We start from the raw sequence: 24,680 nt of genomic DNA on the forward strand, positions 1-24,680 counted from the left end.
GGGAAAGATTTTTATCTTAATCACAACATGGGGACAGATTTTTGTGGAGGAGGTGGGAAGGTCAAGTTGTGAAACTTCTTGACTCAGCAGACTTGCCTCCTTTTAAAAGGCCCCATCCTGCCATATTTTGTTCTGCAGAAGCAAGGACATGATGGAGTTGGGCCCACAGCCTCTGGCAGCAAGCCTGAGACAACAATGGAGGTGGGCGGACGACCAGGCAGAACACCCACCTCCATTTACCGGGACATTGTCCCAGTTGTAATGATGAATGTCAGTTTCTCAAACCCTCACCCTTCACCCACCCCCATGCCCACCTCCAAGCCCCTCATATCCACATGCCCCCTCATACCCCTCATATCCTCATGCACCCTCATATCTCCTCCATGCCCACTCATACCCTCATTCCCCATCCCTAAACCCCATGCCTCCTCCATGTCTCCTCATACCCCTCATGTCCTTGCCTAACCCCCATGCACTCTCTCCACCCCCATCTATCCTCCGTAGTCAGTCGCCCAGTATCCACTATGGGCAGACATCAGGAGCTATGTAATAGCAATGGGAAGGATTTGAAATGGGCATGAAAATAAACCTAAACTTCTAACCATCATATTCACAAACACAACTATTCACACTGAGAAAAAAAACTCCAGATCCAAAGAAAAAAAGATATAAATCCCCTCAAGTGGTCATTTAGTTGTAGAAACAAGCAAACATCTATTCAGTAAGCACATCAAAGACAATAAATTATTTTAATAACTTCTTAAAACTGTCAATCAAGCCGTGAACAAACCTCCCTGCTAAGATAAATGGGTCATCTTCTTTTGAAACTCAGCCAAACATCCATAATGGGCTCAGCTGAGGGAAAAAAAATATTGTGGCTGCAAATAAAGAAGCCTAGCAAAACTGAAAAAACAGATGCCATGTTCTTCCTAAGCTACACCAGATGGCCTGTCAATCCCAGATGATCTGCAGCTTTTACTTAAAAAAGGCAGCCGTCAATCCCAGAGTTGATGGCTGCTTTTTTTAAGTAAAAGCTGCAGATCATCTTTTTTCACAGATTCAGGTTGTCTTTGTAGTGCTTCCTTTGACCGCCATGAGAGCATAGCACAGACTCAAAATCTCCATTGAAGAATTACACTGGTAATTCAGTGTCAGGCATTCTGAATACATGACCAGCCCAACTCAGTTGTGAACTTGGTACACTGATGTGCCGTTCAAAGATTGGACGCTTATCTAGATAACCTGAATACCTGACAAGAACAGATGTGAAAAAAGTTAATCATGAAAGGGACGACTAATATAGGAGCATTCAGCCCCAAGAACTCGAAAATTTATTGGGAGAGGAAGGGTTATTGAAAAATAAAGTGTGTTGGTTCAACTAAACCTTAAGGACACCAATGAGAACTAATGTTTCATAACTGTCCCCCACTGTTCTATATTAATGTGTGGGCATTGACCAGATCACCAGGGATAACGCCCATGCTCTTCTTTAAAACAGTGCTTCCGGATCTTTTATGTCCACCTGAGAGGGCAGACAGAGCACAGTTTAACATCTCATCCAAAAGACGACACCTCCAATAGTCCAGCAGTATCTTGATTGTTGTGGTCAAATCCTGAGTGGGACAACCTTCTGATTCAGAGGCGAGAGTGCAACCAACTGAGTCACAGCTGACAATTCAAAAACAGACCAGCAAATTGCATATTTAATGACAAAATAGCAATTGATGAAAGTCAAATTGATTGAAAAGACCAAACACAATAAAAAGGAGGATTAGCAGTATTTGTGAGCAGCATCAAAAATTGCACCATCGCCAACAAATTACAAAGAATGTCAGCATTTCACCATTGCAATGCAAATGCCTCTGAGTCAGTAGTTTTCAAACCTTTCTGGGTTTGCGGAAGAGGTGGGTTGGGCCTCTGTAAATATTGCTACATTCTCATGGACTCCCTGTAAATATTCTCCTGTCTTAACTTCAAAAAAGCAGTCAGCTATCTAGAAGAAAATAATACTACTGTAGCAGAAAGATAATTTTGTTAGTATAACTCAGAAGTAATGTAAGCTAACAAGTGCAAAAAAATATAGAACACAGAATTTCCAGTATGCTACGCTGCCCACATGTTAATCCCCAAATGGACAAAGTATCTGCTTACCTAGGCGAGTATAGGGACCCCTGAATTACAGAAACCACTGGGTTTAGGGATTATTTTTTGAAAACCTATATATAATACGCAATTAATACACAATAGATACCACAAAATGTAGTTTATCGATTTCCTTTGGCAACAATAACTACAAAATTGCCAGTGCACTAGTCATAATTGCATGAAAGATATAAAACCTGCCTTAAGGTGGAACTCTTACATTAGATTTTACAGTACCTTGTCGAGTTAAACATCAATTTTTATAAGCAGTTCATTTTTTTTACCTTTGATTTTTATCACTATTTAAAACAACAATCAGCTCTGAATTTTGCTTCATAGTGAATGATAACCCAATGTCGATGTTTTTTCCCAAAAACTTACAAAATCATTCTCTTGATGGAGACATCAATGAGTTGGTATCTTCATTCACCTTAAGGAATTTGCAGTTCAGCTTGCTTAGCGAACATTATGACAACCCTCAAAATAGCAAAACTACTTTTGTTTTCCTTCGTTACCACCTAGATTCATCATGATTCCTAACAGGAATCCAGCCATCAATCCTTAGTGGACTTTGTTAAATTCTATGACTCGCAGCTGCTTGTGATATTGCATCGCATAAACTAACAGACACAATTTTGATATTTTGCGGGATATTAAAAATCCACAACTAGTAATAAAAGGCTTTCTTTATTAATCAGCTTTTTCCCAAACAAAAAAAAACTCTGGGTAACATGTATTCTGGTTAGTTGCCAATTATGTATGGTGTTCTCATGACCTGTTTACATTATGATGTAAGTCTCTGCTGAACTGTTTGAGCCTGAGAAAAAGGTACTAATTCCGCTTAGGTGATATTAGTACACAGTTACCAAATTAATATTTGTTACTGACGATTTCAGGTGCGGTGCAGTGCTTATCCTAGGTTAAGGGATTACCAATTTTTAATTAATTTGCTGAAAAAGGGTGTTTCTATTACTAAAGGTGTGGGGAAAGCCTCAGGACACTAGTGAAATTGCTGCCAGGTGGAGAAGGTTCAAACTCATAATATATTTTAGAACATTTAAATATACTGACCTGCAAATCTTTTCAAAAGTACAGTCAGTGAAATTAAAAAAGAGGACGTACCACAAATATGAACTCGTAATGATTGTCGCATATTCTTGATGCATGAATAAATCTAATAAGTCTAAAAACATTTCTCATTACTGCAGGGTGAAGCAGGGGACTACAATACAATAATGTGTAGCCACATTCTTCATTACTGCGGACTTAATTTTTTTACCAAGATCATTCTTAGGGAGTTGGTCACTGACATCACAAAAATAATATGGCTAACTGTGATGGAATATTAAAATAAAACAAACATCTCACATAATTGAACTAAACCACTGTGGTTTTAAAAAATACTTCAGCCACAGATCATTAAAAACTTAAATTTAAGCCCTAAAAACTTAAATCAGCTACTAGGAATTCAATACTGATTCCACCTAGTTTAACTTGCTAAATATCAGCAACGCGTGTATATGTAAAGATTGGGGAAAAAGGAAGGTAATGCAGCAAATTATTGTTTGTACAGATAGTTTTTTTAGTTTTTCTCAGAAAAATGTAGAACAAAATGATATTTTTCAGTAAAACTTGGATTTTTCCTCAATTGCCACCCCTTTATGCTGGTAGAAAGTATTTCTTTGTGGAATATTTTTGAAAAGGAATAGTGAGCTAGTACATATAACAACATACTACCTGCACAATACTCTGCAAGATATTTAATGTTCCATAACAATGGTCCTTTGGCACCTTGAATCAAACTTCAAGAAGTTGCAAGCTTAACATCTCATTATTGCAGACTTGATAACAACTCTGCAGTGTCAAAGTTATGCCGATGATTGATGGCTATCACAAGAGTTGCTTCATTTAAACCTCATTTTCACCTTTCCCATGACTCAAATACATTTATCATCTGCCTCTTTCATTCATACTTGCAACCTCTGCACAACATGGTCCTACATTATTTAAACAACACTAAAAATTTTACTATGGTGGATGTTCAAGTACAGCTTGCTCCGAAAATGAAGATGTCATGGTTGTCTAGGTAACAAAACTCTTAACACACAAGATAATTCAAATACAATGCAAAGAATAAATTCTGCTATCGCAAGTTCTGTAGTTCCTACACAATACTGTTATAATGTTTGACCATTCTTTTAGTAAAATAAACTATTCGATTTAAGTGAAATGATATACCATACTTAATAACTTCACAGCATCCATTTATGTCACATTACCTTTTCTCTTTCTGATGGAAATTTCAAACAAATTAATTTCTAAGATCAGCAGGTCTGAAGTGTTGTATAAAATGAAAGATTTTTCTGTTCATCAGAGATCATCAGAGCTAAAAATTTTGAATAACAAAGTCCAACCAAGCACTGACTGAGGCACTGAATTTCATAAAGGGAGTGGTGCCATAAACAACTTTTATATATTGTTCTATTATCACAATTTTCGATAAATATTGGCTGAGCACATTTATCTTGAACAGTTGAGACCCTGCCTGTTTTGCAACTGCGACAGCGACAGTGGTTTGGCAAGCAGAGCTGACCTTATTATTGTGTTTCAGCTTTCAGTATGGAACAGTACTGGGCACTCTAGGAGAATAAGATTCCAGAATAAATGACAATGAAATACAGCAAATGAAGGAAAAAACATTTTTTTTCTCTCAATTGTTTTCGTTACGCAGATGGTGCTTACAATACACTGACAGAACAGCATTAAAAACTAACATGACATCAAATCTGGAGAAGGAATGACCATATTCTGCACACAACTTATGAACTACTATTCATATATTATTTTGGTTTTTGAATGCTAGTGCTGAAGCATTATTAACACACAATATTACAAAACCAATATACAAGAAAACTAACAAGCACTTTGCAAAAATGAATATCATTACTTACCTCAGCTAAATCTCAGAAGCCAAGGTTTTTTTCACAAACTCACAGTTCAACGCTGCTATGTATCTGCCTTCCTGGAAGACATGATTTTTTTCCTTCCCCCCCCTGCTGCTCTCAAGAATGAGAGCTCACTCCACCCACACACAGGGCTGTTAAGTCTACTGTAGCTATGTGATAACCATCCTCTTGCTCACAACCAGTTTTGGTCATGACGCTTCAGAGGCAGATGATTGTCTGGTATATAGCCATTGGTCGCTGGATCTTTAAAGAACTGCTTCACCTATAACTAGCCGTGCTGTTCATTCACAAGGTTTCAACAAAAGAGAAGCTTATATAGCTTAAAGCAATGCACTTGTTACCCAAAGACTGATAACAATTTGATTTTTTTTCCTCCCATGTACTGTATAACTACAGGTCAAGTCCATAACAAAAAAACCCTGAAATGATCATAAAAGCTGATTTTCTAAATACAGTGCAGCCTTGTTAAAAAAAAACTGGTACCCATGGAAACAAAAAAAAATCATTAGTCCTGTAAATCAGCTTCAGGACAAGTATCCAGTTTATAGCTACACACCTTAAAAAAGTAATGAGTGATTTGAATGGCTAATTAATGCATTTTGTGCCTATTAACAATCATACCCAGAAATGCGCCTCTGCTATAAATGGGAACAAAGCAATAACAGCACCGATAGGATAATCCACTTACCCCAAATCATGTCTACTGCAGTCAAACAACTAAAGGAAGGTTCCTGGGCACAGTGGATCACCTGGGCAGAGAGAATATCAGAAGATCGGGTGAGTTGGAGAGTCTGCCTGGAAAGGAGACCAGTCACTTTCCGTTTGTTTATTTCCTGCATGCAAACCCAGATACCCACCCCCCACCACAAATATCCAAAACATAGCTCCATAAAATTCACTCCGTTTCCTTGGGAAACACTGATCAATGAAATTATTTTTTATTTTGCCCCTGCCCTTTCCCTTCCGATATTTTCCCTGCTTTCCTCCAAACATTTTGTCCTTCCCCTGCCCATGAAGGAAAAATAATTACAAGAGCCTCCAACACAAGCTTCAGGGTAGGTTTGTGGCTTAACACTCTATCCTTTGCCTCTAACTATATATCTTTAATCTAGCCCACATTAGTGGAATTGAAGTCTCATGTTTAAAGTAGGTTTGGTAGCCTTAGCCTACTTTTTAACCAGGCATTGGTCCACAGCACAATCTGGCTATAATTTGACACAAAAATTATAATCTCACAAAGGGTGGCAAGTGCAGTAAGAGAAAAATTGGTCACTGATTCTGTAGGTGCTGTTCCTCTGAGGCTGGGATTAATGTTGTAGCAGAGTAAAGAACTTAATCTGCAACTGATAGTGCTAAACCTAACTGTGGAGAGCTTCAAGCTGTGATGTTTGAATTGATAATTATGTAATACTCTATTTCATTGGAATGAACAGTTGATACTGTTAGAGTAATGCTCCCTATTCTTACATTCTCCAAAGGTTGTGTTACAACTTCTAAAAAAATTAGTGTAATATAGGTAAAAAGTGCCAGTTATTTTTCTCGGCTGCATTGGTGGCACTGTGACCTAATCTAGCCTGTTACAATAAACATTGCTAAATGATATCATGGGAGGTCTTTGGTAGAGTGGGCAGTGTCCCTACTTCTGGGCCAGAAGGTCCAGGTTCCAGTCCCACTGCAGAATTTCATGAGCATGGAAGGTATGTTCGTAATATGGCCACGCAGATTGATTATCAACCTGTAAATCTTTCCGATGCGTCTGATGGCAGGTGGTAAGAGCAGAAGAGTCTCCTGGTCATCCATACTGCAGAAGGCAACAGCAAACCACTGCAGTACTTTGCCAAGCATAATTATGGACCAACCCAATGGAAGTGCATGGTTACCAATGCCCTCTTAGGACATGGTACCCGAAGGAGGAGGAAATGACATATCACTTCCTCCAAGCAACCATGAGATTCACTGAGAAGTGTAAAATAGGGGAGACACAACAGCAGCAGATGGCATGTCTAAGCCAGCCCAAATAAGATTAAATCCATTTACCAGTAGACTAGTTCAGTTAGTTCATTCTGTAGCCCATCTGATGCTATGCTGTGAAGGTGAAAAGACCAGCGAGACATTCCTTCTCTTTGCCTTTTCTGTATGCTTACTTTGAGTTTATTTTAAAAACTCTTCCTATGGGTAATTTTCTTAACACCGTATTTAGCCACTAACTAGTTTTCTTTGTTTCAAATGTGAATGCATCATAATTATTTCTGTGCATATCTTCTGCATAATATTACGCCTCCATGTCTCACTGGATCCACCACCTTAAATATTCACTCCCTCCACCAGCAGGACAGTGGCAGCACTGTGTATCACATACAACATTCATTGCAGCAATTCACCAAGGCTTCTGTGACAGCTCCTTTCAATCCCTTGATCTCTACCAGCTAGAGGGACAAGGGCAGCAGATGCACAGGAAGACCTACAGGTTCCCCTCCTAGCCCCACACCAGTCTGACTTGGAACGATATCACCGTGCCTTCATTGCTGCTGGGTCAAAATCCAGGAACTCCTTCCACTTGGTGTACCTAAACCACATGGACTGCAGTGGTTCAAGAAGGCAGCTCACGCCACCTTCTCAAGGCAATTAGAATAAAGCATTATGGAATGGAATGAAAATGAAGCACAGAACATATAATTGTCTACAACTAAAGCACAAAGAGGTAGGAATGTCAATATAGTCCTCAAAAGAGTTAAGGTCAACTCTGTAGTGCTGCATAGAAACCTGAAACAGACACTGGGGAGGATTTTCGCCTCGTCGGGCGCGCGTGTAGGCCCTGGGGCAGCCCGACCACAACTTCATGCTGGCTGGCCAATTAACGGCCAGCGCTGCCTGGATTGGTGGGGGGTGGGGGGAGTGTGGAAGTCAGTGAGAGCTGCCTCAGGGAACTGAAGAATTCTAACATTCAAAATAAAGGTTTTAAAATTAAGATAAAGGTGCCCCCTCATGTGGCTCTACCAGATGAGCAGGGACATGTTAAAAATGAGATTTAAAAATTTTTATTTTATTTTTAATTAACATCAGAAACCTCATCCTGCCTGTGGATGAGGTTTCTTCAAAAATCCAAAGACCACTTAGCCTCTTCACCTGCCCGTAAGTTTGGACGGGCGAGGAGGATTCAGTTTAATTAATTTATTTATGGGCCTAACAGCCCTCTTAATTATCAGCGGGCGCATTGCCGACTCCTGCGTGTGCCTGCCGACTGAAATATTGTGCGAGTGCGCGATGACATTGGGATGCTCACTCGGCGTCATCGCGTGCTATTTCACACTCATGCATGGCAGGCGTGCACCCACATGCCAAGCTGAAAATCCAGCTCGTTAACTTTCAAAAAATATGCAGACTTAACAAATACTATGGCAAGTCATTGCCAAGATATTTAACTTTATGTTAAGTTCAATTATCATCTCTTTCTTTCGTCCAATGACTGAATTCATGGAGTTCAAATTATGTTCAGCAATAATGCAAAAAAGGCAATAATAAATTAGCAGTTTGATTTAACTTCAGTCAATAGAGAAGGAAATCAATTGGAGGTAAAACAGTCTGTATATTTGTTTTGTGCTACCACTGAAGTTAAGCATCTTCCCAATATTTTCGTTTTTAATATTGAAAGAGCTTTCTGTAAGTTGGTTGCTGCTGGTCTACCAGTGATACATCGATTTCCCTTCCTGCACCTACCCAACATAGTACAAGAACATGGACATGTCCACACAGACACGATAAAGATTTGGCCACTATTGTATCTGTTTCTTATAGGTTCAATTCAATTATGAGAACTGATTAATTCACATACAGAGACCTTCACACTAAACTTGCAATGAACATTTTCTCCATGTATATTTTACCAAGTTTAGAAAACAGTCCTCAGTGTCAGAGGTAAAAATAGTGGGGCTGGGAGCAAAATTGTATAGCCTCATTACTGACCTAGCATAATCTTTGTCAATCAGGCCTCATGCCTTCAAATACTTCACCTTACCCTCACCCTCATCACTACTGCAAACCTCACAGCCATCTCATGGGTTGCACACATAGCCACACCACCGAAACAGATTGCACCATTCCCACTGACACGCTACCCTTGCAGGATAAGGTTGCGCACAACCAGAGGCAACAAGAACTAACTGAAGGGTAGCAATAGTGCCGCCTGTCCTAATCCTCCCCCCCATGCTGGCCATTATTTGGATGGCATTGTTGAGGCCATGACCAGCAGCAGGACTGAAGCCACAGCTAGCAATATCATCTTATCAAATCCTCCTTCTCACATCTCACTTCCCTATTAACACACACACTCTTCTGATTTGGAAGCTGCAGGTGGTGTAATTATGCACCGCTTACTTTCCACTACCACATACCCACCAACGCCCCCACTCCTCCCACATACTCCTTGTACCATAACCTTACCCTTGTGCCCTTGTGTCTTTTTCCTTTTAACTACCCAAAACAATGCAACTTGGCCAGGCAGCGGAGCAACATCAAGAGAAGAATGTTGTTGAAGATACAGCTCCATTATTTGAATTCACATTCGCATGCACTATACCAACATTGCATGTATCATAGAGGAGAGATTAGAGGCAGGATCCGCACGTGGTGAGGTATGGGCATAAGGGGGCCCTAGCCAGGCCAAGGATAGTGCAGGTGCCAGCTCACTGGAGAGTGAAGTCGCACACGTGTGCCACTGTAGAACTTTCAGCTGGGGCAGTCGACAGAGAAACACTGATGGTCATGCACAACAAAATAGGAAACCTGTTCGATGCCTGTGGTCAAGGTCATGAAGCATGAAGGAGTTCAGCACCAATTTGGCATAGGAATTTGCAAAAATCTTCGAACCCATCCTTTCCACACTTGTGGATCAATCCATCATGCAGTGGCAATTGGCCATGTTGCAGATTCCATTGCAGCATTCCTAACATCTGGATGAAGTGGAAGCTCAGACTGCCGTCATGATGGGGTCTTACAACAGTCCAACAATCTGTCCTCCAACAGATTATTAGACATAGAAAACAGGAATGTCACAATAGCACAGCATGTACAACCCCCCACCCCAGTCCATGTCTACAGTTAGAAAGGCTAAAAAAAAGCGTATTTTTTATATATACAAGATGGATTTCAAGGTTATGTTCTCAGGGTTCAGATAATGAATATAAATTCATACTTTAAGAGGAGAGTGCAGAGGATATAGAGAAGGAGGAACTTAGAACAATCACCATCACTAGAGAAAAAGTACTGAGCAAACTATTGGGATTAAAGGGTGACAAGTCCCCAGGACCTGATGGCCTACATCCCAGGGTCTTAAATGAAGTGGCAGCAGAGATAGTGGATGCATTGGCTATAATATTCCAAAATTCCCTGGATTCTGGAAAGGTTCCAGTGGATTGGAAAAATGCTAATATAAAGCCCTTATTCAAAAAGGTCGGGGGGATGCAGAAAGCAGGAAACTATAGACCAGTTAGTTTAATATCTGTCGTTGGGAAATTGTTGGAATCCATTATTAAGGAAGTAGTAATGGGGCATTTGGAAAGTCAAAATGCAATCCATCAGAGTCAGCATGGTTTTATGAAGAGTAAATCGTGTTTGACTAATTTGCTAAAGTTCTTTGAAGATGTGACAAGCAAAGTGGATAATGGGGACTCTGTAGATGTAGTATATCTGGACTTCCAGAAGGCCTTTGATAAGATGCCACACAAAAGATTAATACACAAGATAAGATCAAATGGAGTTAGAGGTAATATATTAGCTTGGACAGAGGATTGGCTAACCAACAGAAAGCAGAGAGTTGGAATAAATGGGTCTTTTTCTGGATAGCAAGCTGTAACTAGCAGGGTACCACAGGGTTCGGTCCTTAGGCCCCAACTATTTACAATCTATATTAATGACTTGGATTCAGGGATAGAAGGTACTATAGCTAAATTTGCAGATGACACCAAAATAGGTGGGAAAGTAAGTTGCAATGAAGAAATAAGACATTTACAAATGGATGTGGACAGGTTTGGTGAATGGGCCAAAATTTGGCAGATGGAGTTTAACGTGGATAAGTGTGAGGTTATCCATTTTGGTCAGAAGAATAAAAAGGTGACTTATTATTTAAATGGAGAGAAACTTCAGAATGCTTCAGTGCAGAGGTGGGTGTCCTTGTGCATGAATCGCTGAAAGCTGGTATGCAGGTACAGCAGTTAGTAAGGAAGGCAGATGGAATTTTGGCATTTATTGCTAAAGGAACAGAGTATAAAAATAGGGAAGTGTTGTTGCAACTGTACAAGGCATTGGTGAGACCGCACCTGGAGTACCGTGCACAGTTTTGGTCCCCTTACTTGAGGAAGGATGTAGTTGCACTGGAGGCTGTTCAGAGGAGGTTCACTAGATTGATTCCAGAGATGCGGGGGTTGTCTTATGAGGAGAAATTGAGCAGTTTAGGCCTATACTTGCTAGAGTTTAGAAGGAAAAGAGGAGATCTAATTGAGGTATATAAGATGCTAAAGGGGATAGACAAAGTAGATGTGGAGCGGATGTTTCCCTTTCTGGGGCATTCTAGACCAAGAGGCGATAGTTTTCGCCTAAGGGTGGTAGATTTAAATCAGAGATGAGGAGGAATTACTTTTCTCAAAGGATCGTGAATCTGTGGAATTCACTACCTCAGAGTGCAGTGGATGCCGGGACACCGAATACATTTAAGGAGGAGATAGACAGATTTTTAATTAGTAATGGGTTGAAAGGTTATGGGGAGAGGGTGGGAAATTGGAGTTAAGGCCGAAATGAGATCAGCCATGATCGTATTGAATGGCGGGGCAGGCTCGAGGGGCTGAATTGTCTACTCCTGCTCATAGTTCTTATGTTTTTATGTTCTTATGTTTAACACATCACCTGTGCCACTTGATCAGACATCCTTGTATCCATCTTAGTAGCTACTGTTCTACACACTAACATGCCACAGGGGGAAGGAAGGCTAGGAAGGTTAGATCTTTTTTTGGATTCTATAGATCTAGTGTAGCTGAGTGGCAGAGCTCCACGAACAATCAACCATAAAAGCGATTAAGATGAACCATCAATCCTAACATTGTCCATAATTTTCTGACAGAATATGTTCATACGTGATATCGGTCAGAATTTCAACTCTTGTCAGCTTGACAACATTTCTCAACAAAAATTAACTGTTTCATTGGAATTGGAGATTGTTGGTAACAATGAGCTAGTTTATTTGGAAGGCAAAGGTACATCTATTACAACCAGAAGGGTGGAAGTTGGAAATGAAACTAAACGTTACTATCTCCTATTGTTTGTGGGATAAAAACATGAGGCAGAAAAATGTAAAATGAGGTGCTGGTTTCTATAATTCCCAGGTCCAGATTTTCACTCCCGAGTTGGGTAACGCAAGTCTGGAAATCTGCACACTTGGTGCACTCGGGAAAATGTATCCCAAGCAGTGCGATTTTCACTCGGGAGGGTGGATGCAGGATGGAGTTGGGCCTGTTGTCCCCTGACACAGATTGGAGTTGGCCGCTGTGGCTGCCAAGTGCCAAGGCGAGTTTTTTAATAGGCCTGCCTCAGTTTTCTGAAACTGCATCCCAGCTGTTTTATTAAATATTAGGCCCTCTGCCCTCACCCTTAACACCCCACCAGCCTCCACCCATTCCCTATGCCACACCGATGCCAACTAATGCCCCACCCACCCCTATGGTCCTTTATATCTTCCATGCCAACTCAAGACACTCCCCCACCCCCAAGGTCCCTCATGGCTACCTACCCAGCTAACCGTTACCCTACAGAAACCCTCATGATTCCTTATAGGCCTATGCCACTCATGTCAACCCATGGCTTCTTACAGACCCCATGCCAATGCAATGTCAATTCAGGCCCTCCCCACCCACCATCCTTTACCCTTAAATCCTACTTATCAACTCAAGTATCCACCAATAACAGACCGCAGGAGCCATGTTTAGATGAAATAAAATAAAGACTTAAATATGCATTGCAGCTTCCATTATAATAAAGAAAACACTCCCATTCATCAAAACCCATTCAAACTTTTAAAAGATCCTCAAGTGTGTAATCCCTTATAGAAACAAAAAACAGACTTATATTCATAACCCCACATCAAAGACAGCTAATCCTTTAATACCATCTTTGGGATATCAATCAAAATGTGAATCTATAACCCCTTCCACCATTGATATAATTGGTAGGTTGAGGAAAGCTGCATTACTATTGATATAACGATAGCCCTTAAGGTAATGTCAACAAACAGCTACTGTAACTGCTAGAACTGATTTATTGGCAGATTTATCTCACTGACATAGGCAGGCTGTTTTTTTTTTAATTTTTAAAAGGGTTGTGAATTTAAATAACTTGATAGTTTGACAATTCTACATATCTTATTTGCCCTTCAGGAGCATTTACATCTATACTAAAAATTTGTAACTTGCACATTGAGGATTAAGACCCTTGCAGTCAGCACTTGGTTCAAATGGCCCTGCTGAGGTCTGGTTTCCATCATGTGTGAATCACAACTCACCCCTATTCCCCTACTGGCAAAAATGGGTCAGAAATGGGTGGCAAAATTTCCAGATCTGGTCCCGCCTTCCATTTTTTTGAAGGTCCATGGAGGCTCCATGACTCTGCAAAAATCCTGGCCCTAGTTTCAGATAGTTAGTTAGTGCTTGTTCCTAAGGTGGCTATACATATCAGATAATACCAGACCTGAGAGGTTATACCTATCAGGAAAGATTGAAGAGGCCGGACTCCTTTTTCTATAAAGGAGAAAGCTAAGGAGTGGCCCGGTGGAGGTCTTTAAGATAATGAAAGGGTTTGATAGGGAAGATACATAGAAGAATTTCCACTTGTGGTGGAGACTAGAGCTAGGGATCTTATAAAATGTAGTTTCTAAAAAATGTTTGATTTTCCTCAAAAACTTTCTGGGGTCATGCCAGTTTGGTCCTATATATTGTCAAATTCTGGGCAGTTTTGTATTGTGGGCTAATGTCGATTTGGAATTAGATTGAAGCAGGCCTAACTCATTTTACATTAGATCTTACAGTCAAAAGAAAACATTTTCATCTCATCGGTTGGACTGGATTTGAATTTGGCTCCAAGAAATGAAACAACAGCGCACTGACCCCTGTATCACCCAAATTCATGAAGTCACTTTCCATTTTTAAATAAGACTATGAAAAATCTGTTGCCATATATAAATGGCTTATGTTCCTTAATACTAGTTGCAATGTAATATTCTTTGCAGCTGCTTTTGTGAGATAAGGTGGATGATCCCTGGCATTAACTGGCTTAATTTGACAATTCTTGGCTGGGATTTTACAGCGGAGAAATGGAGGTGGGGGAGGGGGCTGTATATTGAGTGAGATAGGCTGGGATCGGGCCCTCGACACTATCATGCCAGGATGCAATTTTACGAATGGGAGAGGGCAAGTCAGGTGGAGAGTCTGATCGCAATTTTAAAATGAGAAAGTAAGAAGCAATTCAGATGGTTAAGGAGACAATGGAAGTCGATTTTATGGACAAAAATTTCCCCCACTGTGGGGGGTTGTGCGGGGGCGGGGCTGGGGGCAGGTGCAAACCGATTGGCGACCCTGATCGGGACTGTGCCACCATTTTACTGAGCTGAGCGCTTCCTTTGCGGGTGGGAGGGGATTCCCTGAGTTGGGGCCTGCACTTTTGTGCATGCGTGCGAAAGAGCACAGAAATCTCCCTGAGGCACAGGGGTACCTCGGGGAGATTAGTTCATTCATGAAACATTGAAGAAAGGTTAAAAAAAAATTTAAGGACATGTCCCCTCATGTGAAACTGTCACGTGAGCTGGGACATGTCCATTAATTTTATTGAAAATTTTAAAACACATTAAAAACATTCATTAAACCTCATCCCGCCCATGGATGAGGTTTCATGTAAAATGTGAAGGCTGCCTGGGCTCTTCGCCTGCCCGTCAACCCCTGAGGACCACCATGCTCACCACGCACCTGCGTCACACCCACTCTCTCAAGCAGGCATCCACGCAGATGCCAGCAGCTCAGTGGGCATAACATCGCTGTTTAGAATCCCGGTGCACATTGGTGAGGGCACTTCACACTTGCTTGAGGTGCAGGCGGAGGTAGAGAGTGCCCAGGGCGCCAGCATCGGAGGGCCGCTAGGGACCAGGACGATGTTCAGTCAAAGGCTGATAATGGGCCTCTGGAGTTGTCCACTAGGCGGCAGGTACTGGATGTCCAGCGGGATGTGCAAAAGGATCTGGCGGAGATCCATGAGGGAATGTGTGTCATGGTGTCCATTGTGGAGGAGTCCCTACGGAATATAAGCACTGCGTTGACCCTCATAGCCAAGCGCACTGACTCCTCCATGGCGACTCTCATGAAGACGCTGTTCAATCAGGGGTTCCCGGGGATGCGCTTGGACCTGCAAGCCCACACACCGGCAATGACCTCAGGTGGTCAGTGTCAGTGTGGGAGATGGATTAGGCACTGACATCCCAGCTAGGTGCCTGTCCATCAATGGTGTGCAGGCCGTTCCAGAGCGACCTCACGTTGGCACATGAGCTGCTTGTCACCTCTGCAGGATCCTGTCAGGGCGCTCTGGATGAAGGCAGCAGCTCCTCCTCCCCTCGGCTAGTCATCATGGCATCTGATGAGGCCGTGGCAACTGGGGAGATGCCAGCCATGGCACTGGCTGCTCCCTCCCAGGCGGGGCCAGCACAGGCTCCACTGGCCAGAGGACGCCCACCAAAGTCATCAAGGCCAACAGGACAGCAGAGTGAGTCGCTGTCTCCAATGTCAGTGAGGAGGGAGCACCTAGATGTAGCATCCGTAAATGAAAACTTAAAGCACCTTTAGCACAGCATGGCCTTATCACAGGTGATATTTTGTTCCCCCATTTTTCTTTACATTTTTCATGGTGCGATTGAAAACACAGGTTAAAGATCATTTCAGCAATGTTTGACATTCACAAGTAAATGAGATATTTTTTGCAACTGGCCTTTAGACGCATCATTTGTTCTGTGGGGGCAGAGTAGGACATGATGTTATGATGGACGTGTGTCTCCTGAAACTTTATTGCAAAGGCACATAGTGTCATAGTGTATGTTGTTGACCAAGGAACTGGTCCTGTCAGGGATCGATTATGGAATCTGCAGCCCTGGCATGTGGTGGTGGCTCTTAATTGGTAGGCTAGCTGAAGGAACATTGGATCATAGCTTCCTGTGTCCCTATCTCCCTGGAGGTTGCCCAGATCAGTGTCCATGCCCTCAGTGCTCTCCTCATCGTGCTCGTCCTCAGACTCACTACTGGACTCATCATCCCTTCTCTGTGCAGCTGCGTCAAGGTCTTCTTCCTCCACTGCATCCCCCTTTTCCAGCGCCAGATTGTGGAGAGTGCAGCATACAACCATGATCAGTGACACCCGCTCCAGGGGGTACTGGAGTGCGCCCTCTGAATAGTCCAGGCATCAGAAGCGCATTTTGAGAAGATGGACGGCTCTCTCCACCACAGCCCTTGTGCAGGCATGTCTCCTATTGTAGCGCTGCTCAGCCTCTGTTCTTGGATGGCGGACCTTGCATAGACTTGTAGAATCAGCATCCTGTGATCACACACTACCTGCAAGTTCATGGAGTGGGAGCCCTTCCTGTTGATGAAGGCACCGAGCTGACCCGCTGGTGCCTTGATGGCCACATGTGTGCAGTTGAGTGCACCCTGGACGCGGGGGAAACCAGCAATCGCTGAAAAGCCTCTGGCTCGCTCTGCCTGGCTGTCCTCATCCATACGGAAATGAATGAAAGTCAATGCACACCTGAACAGAGCTTCTGTCACCAGCTTGATGCAACTGTGGACAGCTGATTGGGACACTCCACACACAGATCCTCCACTGAGCACTGAAAAGAACCGGAGGCATTGAAGTTGAGGGCCACTGTGACCTTCAGAGCCACTGGCATGGGGTGTCCATCCACACAGTCAGAGCTGACCTCAGGGCCAATCCTCTGACAAATGGAGGTCACTGTCTCCCTTGAGAGACAAAGCCTCCTTCAGCATTGCACTTTGGACATATTGAGAAAGCCGCATTGCTCCTGTATACACTGGCAGTAGGATAATGGCGTCTTCTGAGGCACTTTCCACCTTGGACTTCCTATTGGCCCTGTGCCCCTTGTGCCTGCTCCTCTCTTCCCACTGGTCACTGCCCTGGAAGCTGCATTGGTCCACGTGGCCTCCTCCCCCTTCTGGCCCTCTCTTCCTCCTCAGAAGTGATGCCTCCAGCGGAGATCACAATCCCCATTACTAGGGGAAGGGAATGCTGTCTGATACCTGCAAGGTCCCATGCAGTGTGAATCCTCCAGGGGCCTGGAAAACAACACTGAGTCCTGAACTGAAGCCTCGAAATTCTCTGAATGCAGCTCTGAAGCGAAATGAAGCTGTCCTGTTCACAGAAGCAACCAGCAGCAAGTGATATCCTGCACTCCTCACTAATCGCTTTGACAAGCCCAATGACCCCTCTTATCCCACCCGTGGATGAGGTTTTGCAAATTGTGGCCTGCCCGCCTGCCTGGTTTGCCAGTGCGATGGCCTAAAAATCGCACAGGCTATGTAAAGTCAGAGGCAATTGTTGTCTCAAGGGCCTTAACTGGCCATTTAATTAATGGTGGACGTGCCTCCATCTCCATCACGTGCTCACCTAGTGAAATATCGCGAGAGTGCACTTGGCCAACGTCAACACGCTTTATTTAATGCTCGAGCGGGTCAGGTGCGCACCCGCCCTCCAGGCTAAAAATTCTGCCCATAGAGAAAAAGCTTCCACTTGTGCAGGAGACCAAGAGTGTTTATCCAAAGGATGGTTAGAATGTGGAACTTGCTGACCACAAGGGGTAGCTGAGACAAAAGCACAGAAGCATTTAAGGAGAAGCTAGATAAATACATGAGGGAGAACGGGATAGATTGTTGCACTGATAGTGAGGGATGACATGGAGCGGGAAGAGACCCATGTGATGCGCAAGCAGCAGCATGAAACAGTTACGTCAAATAGCCTGTTTGTGTGCTGTGCATTATATGTAAATTTATGTCAGAAATGCACCAAAATAGATTTCTAAACTCAGTAAGGGTGAAATTTATGTGGCCACTAATACAGAATGGGTGACAGCAAATTAGCAGCCTCTTTTTAAACTTTTTTAAGTACTCTTTTTCACTGAAATTGAAAATGTCCTGCAGAACGGAACGTATCCCCCAAATATAAAAAGTCTCATGCATTCTGCACTTACATTCTCCTTCAGTAATTTTTCAATCGGTGCTAATTATGCTTTGTGTACTGCAGAAAAAAAACTATCTGCAAAGCAGGTTTCCTCAATCTCATGTCCCAACGCCATTTGCCCCTAACTTCTTTTCTGTTTTTGAGGCATCATCTCTGTGGGGATGATGCCAGCTTTTTCAAAGCTGTTGTCAACTTTTGTTAATTTTCCAAGTTGTCATGTATGTCATATTAAGAAACAGCATGTTAGTGCCATAGGCAGTTCTTCAGTTCCTGAAACTTCTTGACCTTGTCTTAATATTTGGGATTCTCCTGGTAGCTTATTATGATGCTGAAGGACTGTATCCTAATTTATGCCTATTTTTCCATTTCCAAAGTGCAAAAATGGGATTTTCTCTCCTTGATATTACTTCACAATGTCAGCTATTTCACATACGATGAAAGAGCACAGTTCTTGGATATTTTAAGTTCCAGCCTTTGCTAGAAGGGCAGGCAGATGTTCCAGAATTGTGACAAAGTGGAAGGTAGATTTGAAGCAAATGACTAGTGACAGATAACAGAGAGAGAGGGTTCTTGCTGTCAGTCCTTGAGGGTTTGACTGGCACTGTAGAAAAAGAGTGAAAATAAACTGAACTTGAAAGGTAATGGAATGGTAATTGATTAAGGGCATTCCTCATGAAGATGATATAATCACAGAATCACAGTGCAGAAGAGGACCTTCGGCCCATTGAGTCTGCACCGACACGGTGCAACCGATGACAACAGTATTTATATGGGTTCTCTCCAAAAGGTTCTTATAGATCATGAGTCTTTATGATTATATCTAGGGGGTAACTGCAGTACAAATAGAGAAAATATGCAAACTAATAACTTTCAATGTCTGCACATTGTTACACGGGTGCTAGAAAATTAATTAGGAGGTATAAAAATATCCAGACCCACAGGAAGAGCATGATGAACCATCAGTAAAATTATAAAGGTTAGTTTCAGACATCAGGACTACAAGTTCAAACTTGAGTGTAGCACTCTCACCAGAGTCAGATAGTCATTCCAGAGACTTGGCTGTCTCTTCAGTTTGGTGCTGACAGAGTGCAGTACTGCAATAGCTTTGGATGAAACATTAAACCTGAGATCCTACTTGATCACTCAGGTGGATATAAAAGATCTCGGGGCACTTCTTTAAAAAAGAGCAGGGGATTTGTCTCAGTGATCTGGCCAACCTTTATCCCTCAACCAACACCTAAAACAGATGACCTGGTCATTTATTTCATTGCTGTTTCTAGAACCTTGCTGTGTACAAGTTGCTTATCACATTTTCTACATTACAACAGTGATCAAACTTCCCAGTATTCTTAATTATGAGACATACTGAGATCATAAAAGGCACTACATAAATGAAAATTCATATCTCTTTATGGTGCAATCTAATTTATCACTTCAGTGGATATTCAAATTTAACTTTTTATTTAAAGTAGTCTCATATGTACCAAAACAAAAACAGAAAATGCTGGAAAAACTCAGCAGGTCTAACAGCATCTTTGGGGAGAAAGATAGAGTTAACGTTTCAAGTCCATATGACTCTTCTTCTGGCCCTCTCTTCCTCCTCAGGGGAGGTGTCTCCAGCAGAGACCACAATCCCCAATACCAGGGTAAGGGAAGGCAGTCTGATACCTGGAAGGTATCACAAATACGGACTCAAAACGTTAACTCTATCTTTCTCTCGACAGATGCTGTTAGACCTGCTGAGTTTTTCCAGCATGTTCTGTTTTTGTTTCAGATTTCCAGCATCGCAGTATTTTGCTTTTATCCATATGTACTACTTGGTTATACCTGGCCTCATTGATATGCTACACACTTGTGATGCAGTCCCATTTTCATGTTATAAAATCACAAAATAAAATACCATCCGAATGGGTTACTTCAGACATGAGTACTCAGTAATCTATTGCACTTGTAAGTTTTGAGCAAACTTTCCCATTGCGGCATACAACATCGTCAAAGCCTCATACAGCGACTCCAGATGCTACGTCAAGACCAGCATGGGGACCACGGACTCTATCCACATTATCCCAGGAGGCTGGGAAAGACTGCATACCCTCCCAGTTCCTTTCCTTCTTGGTTATCAATTTCACTAAGAGCAAGGCGGTGGATGCAGACCTTGGCATCCCGTGACAACACCACCAGTTAATGGATCCAGATTTTGCAGATGATATCACTTTACTGGCCGAAGAATTGTGTGCACTCCAAGACATGACCACCAGTTTTGGAGGTAGCGGCACCAAGGTTGGTCAATGCATTAGCTTCAAAAAGACTAAGACAATGACTACTGGACAGCAGCAAGGCCTTCCCATCACCATTGGGCAACAGAACATTGAGGAAATCGACCACTTACCCCATCTAGGAAGCAAAATCTCCAGGGTGGGTGGTGTAGAGATTGATGTCTACACAAGGGTAGGCAAAGCAGCATTGGTCTTCCAGCAGTTCCACACAGCTTGGGCATCCAATACTATCAACATGGCTATGAAGCTGCAACTCAACATATATATAGCAGCACCAACCACAATCTGTGCCAGTGAGACATGGAAGAGAACAGCAAATGTGTCACATAAGTTGGATTTCTTTCACCAGCATTCCCTACATAAGGTTTTGGGCATCATATGGAGAGACAACATCAGCAATCAAGAAATGCTATAGAGAACCAATCAGAAGCGCCTGTGGGACATCATGTCCGAGAAATGACTGAAACTGGCAGGACATGTATTTCGCCTTCCGGATGCCAGAGTAGTAATAGAATGGATATACCTGATGAAAAAAGAAGATAGGACTTGTCAAAGAAGTTGTGGCAAGGAACATTCAAGGAGGACCTTCAAGAGTGGGACACCACCTGGGCTGAAGCAAAAGAAATTGTGATGGATCGGGGCCAGTGGATGTCTCTTGCTACCATAGTTCCTCCGGTTCGATGTGGGACAAAGTCTAAGTAAGTAAGAATTGAAGGTTCTGAATAAAGGCTGGAGGAAACTTTGGAGACATTGAGGGATCCAATACCTGCGCTGACCAGCCTTATGAGTGAACACCAAAAACTTGTCAGTGCTTTTTGTGCCAGCATGATTAGAAGACCGACCACAATGGAATATTTACCTCAAATGTGCATTGAACTAAATTCCACTTTCCATCTTTAAGCACTGCAAGATGTTTCAAGATATGAAGAAACAATACAAACAACTACTGGTGGATATCCACTATGAAGTGACCCAGTGTTGGAATGCGTTACTTTTGCCTCTTACTATATTAAAAATTGAGGAACTAAGATGATGGGCCAAGGGACTTTTTTTTAATTAACTCATGGGATGTGGGCATTGCTGGCTGGGCCAGCATTTATTGCCCAACCCAAATTGTCATTGAGAAGGTGGTGGTGGGCTGCCTTTTTGAACCGCTGCAGTTCATGAGGTTTTGGTACACCCACAGTGCTGTCAGAGAGAGAGTTCCAGGATTTTGACCCAGTGACAGTGAATGAATAGCGATATATTTCCAGGTCAGGATGGTGAGTGACTTGGAGGGGAACTTCCAAATGGTGGTGTTCCTATGTATTTGCTGCCCTTGTCCTTCTAGATGGCAGTGGTCAAGTGTTTGGGAGATTCTGTCTAAGAAGGCTTGGTAAGTTCCTGCAGTGCATCTTGTAGGTGGTGCACACTGCTGCTACTGTGCATTGGTGGTGGAGGGAGTTTGTGGATGGGGTGCCAATCAAGCGGGCTGCTTTGTCCTCTATGGTCTCAAGCTTCTTGAATGTTGTTGGAGCTGCACATATCCAGGCAAATGGGGAATATTTCATCATACTCCTGACCTGTGCCTTGTAGATGGTGGACAAGCTTTGGGGAGTCAGGAGGTGAGTTACTCACCACAGGATTCCTAGCCTCTGACCTGCTCTTGTAGCCACAGTATTTATATGGCTAGTCCAGTTCAGTTTCTGGTCAATGGTAATCTCCAGGATGTTGATAGTGGGGGATTCACTGATGGTAATTCCATTGAATGTCATGAGGTGATGGTTAGATTCACTCTTGTGGCTTATGTATGAAACCATCAAGATGGAAAAGAGTAAAAGATGTAAGTCATGAAGAAAGTTCGAAGTAAAGAGCAAGGTTCATAGTACAGAGACTCATCAAGATTGAAAGGAATAAAAGAGAAACTGAGGCAATGGGAGATAGTAACATGTTTGGTTTTATAAGTCTTAAGATTAAAGGAGGAAGGATGAACGTGACTCAAGGTCAAAATGATGTCTGCAGTTTGGGAGATAACAAAGTGAGACAATGCAATGAGGCTTATTGATTTTAACGGAGAGAATTGTAGGGAGGAGGAATTCAGAAGGCCACTGATTATTGCAGCATCAGTAGAGAGGAATGAGCAAGGATGTGTTGGAAATGGAAGAGTTAGTGGCTAGTGATAATAGAAGAATGAGCCATCAGACAACAAACTATTTCTGGGCTAGGCACAAGAGACAGAAAGGGCAATTCTGATTTTGGATGATGGTGTTAAATGATATCAATTCAGCCAACATTTCTCCTGATTTTAATTTCCAATGAAGTTGGTTGTGGGAGTACTATTATCAAGGTCATACATTCTTTAAAGAACATTTCTGGAATAAGAGCAGTCATCATAAATAACATGCACAGGTTATTTTGTTAATAAACATCAGATTTTTAAAATTGGTATGCTAGGAGGTGAAAACCAGATTGCAATGCTGTGAGTCCAAAAATTTGCAACGACCTCATATGAAGCATCGCCAATCGATCTCCCAAACTGGCATCTTTCAATTTGGATGCCAAATACCACTGAGACTCCAGCTGGTTGCCTGTTATATTATGCAGACTAACAGCAGAACATCACTGGCACAATCACGAACAAGCTCACATGGGTTGGTCTGAAAGCAGCCTACCCTGAGGCTCAGCCATTGCTATACCCTATTCACGAAGAAGATTTTGAACAGAAAAATAATCAGAACAGTGATAGATTCTCATCTTCCAAATCATTACATCTCAAACAATTTTCCATTTTAACACTTGACATTTAATGCAACCCCCCAGGCCTAACAAAAACAAAACAGCAATAAAGCAGCATAATATTCAGTACAGGTCCTGGAGCCCTTACTGGCACCCCAAAATCCAAAGGACCTGGAAACTGGATCCTGCCCTGGAAACTACAATCCCCATCAGGCATTGCTCTTTGTCATGGGTCATTTGCTCTGGGTCGCGGCACGCTGGTCAGCTGCTCTTTGGGTATGGGATAAACGGCAGAAGCCAGCCTGATTCACCCCGCATGTCCTGGCTGGGTCCATCTCGGCGGAAAAATCAGCCCGGCTTTAAATTACCCTATTCCCCACACCCCCACCCACCAACCTCCCCTCCACCAACCCTTTCCAAAACCAGGACCCAAAATCCAGAAAATCCCCATATCCAGCACACCTCCGGTCCCCAAAGTTCCTGGATACAGGGTCCAGGACCCGTATATAATTATAAAATGATGCATCATTGATCAAAATATACATCACATAAATATGAAACTCTGTATTTTTAAAGTACTTTGTAAAAAAATTATTATTTTATGCACTCACCAGTCCATTACATAATTTCAGCCTCTTTAGCTCATGGACCTTGGCCAGGCAGTGGACAGCATTGACTTTTGCACTTGCATCCAGTATTACCAATCTATAGCAACATCACACCAAGGTACACTAAAGGCCATCTTGACATCATTGATTTTAATATGAGACAAAGCAAATAGGCTTTCAGTTTTCTACTGAGGATTTCAAATAACTCAAAATAATATTCAGAGACACAAATGTAATTTCACTGTGGATTTTGCTACAGATAATACAATTTGCAAATAAAATGGGTTTGATTCACAGGGTAAGTAACTTACCTGAACGTGCTTCTCCCAACCCGGAGCTGGGCTTTATGAGGAAAGTGGGGTGCTTCTGAACAGGCAAGGAACATAACGTGTGCCAGTTACTGACTAATGAGGTTTCAAACAATCTCCATATCCGACAGTGACAGGAGACTGAGCAAAGTCCCACTCCCCTGCCACACCCATCCATACACACACTGTAATCAACCCTTTCCTTACTACACACATACACATACACACATAGTAATCAACCCTCTCCCCAAGGCACACACACACACATACACGCACTGTAATCAGCTCTTTCCTCGCTACACACACACACACACACACACGCACACAAACACACACAGTAATCAACCCTCTCCCCAAGCAAGACACACACACACATACACACACTGTAATCAACCCTTT

At 42.5% G+C, this 24,680-nt stretch overlaps 1 protein-coding gene across 7 annotated transcripts in view; it reads right to left on the reverse strand.

The window, feature by feature from the left end:
- Positions 1 to 24,417, reverse strand: part of LOC121279013 (cAMP-regulated phosphoprotein 21-like) — a 293,633-nt gene extending 269,216 nt beyond the window's left edge. For 5 of the 7 annotated variants that reach the window (XM_041189756.1, XM_041189757.1, XM_041189755.1 and 2 more), the window contains exons 1-2: positions 24,285 to 24,417; positions 5,797 to 5,857 (exon numbers count right to left, since the gene is read on the reverse strand). The gene's annotated coding sequence lies outside the window, so the exon portion shown is untranslated. Of the gene's footprint in view, positions 1 to 5,093; positions 5,137 to 5,796; positions 5,858 to 24,284 lie in introns of those variants that run through there. The other 2 variants (XM_041189753.1, XM_041189754.1) reach the window with 2 other exon arrangements.
- Between the last annotated feature and the right edge of the window lie 263 nt (positions 24,418 to 24,680).

This window comes from Carcharodon carcharias, chromosome 6 (assembly GCF_017639515.1).
Source record: "Carcharodon carcharias isolate sCarCar2 chromosome 6, sCarCar2.pri, whole genome shotgun sequence".
Lineage (NCBI taxonomy): Eukaryota > Metazoa > Chordata > Chondrichthyes > Lamniformes > Lamnidae > Carcharodon > Carcharodon carcharias.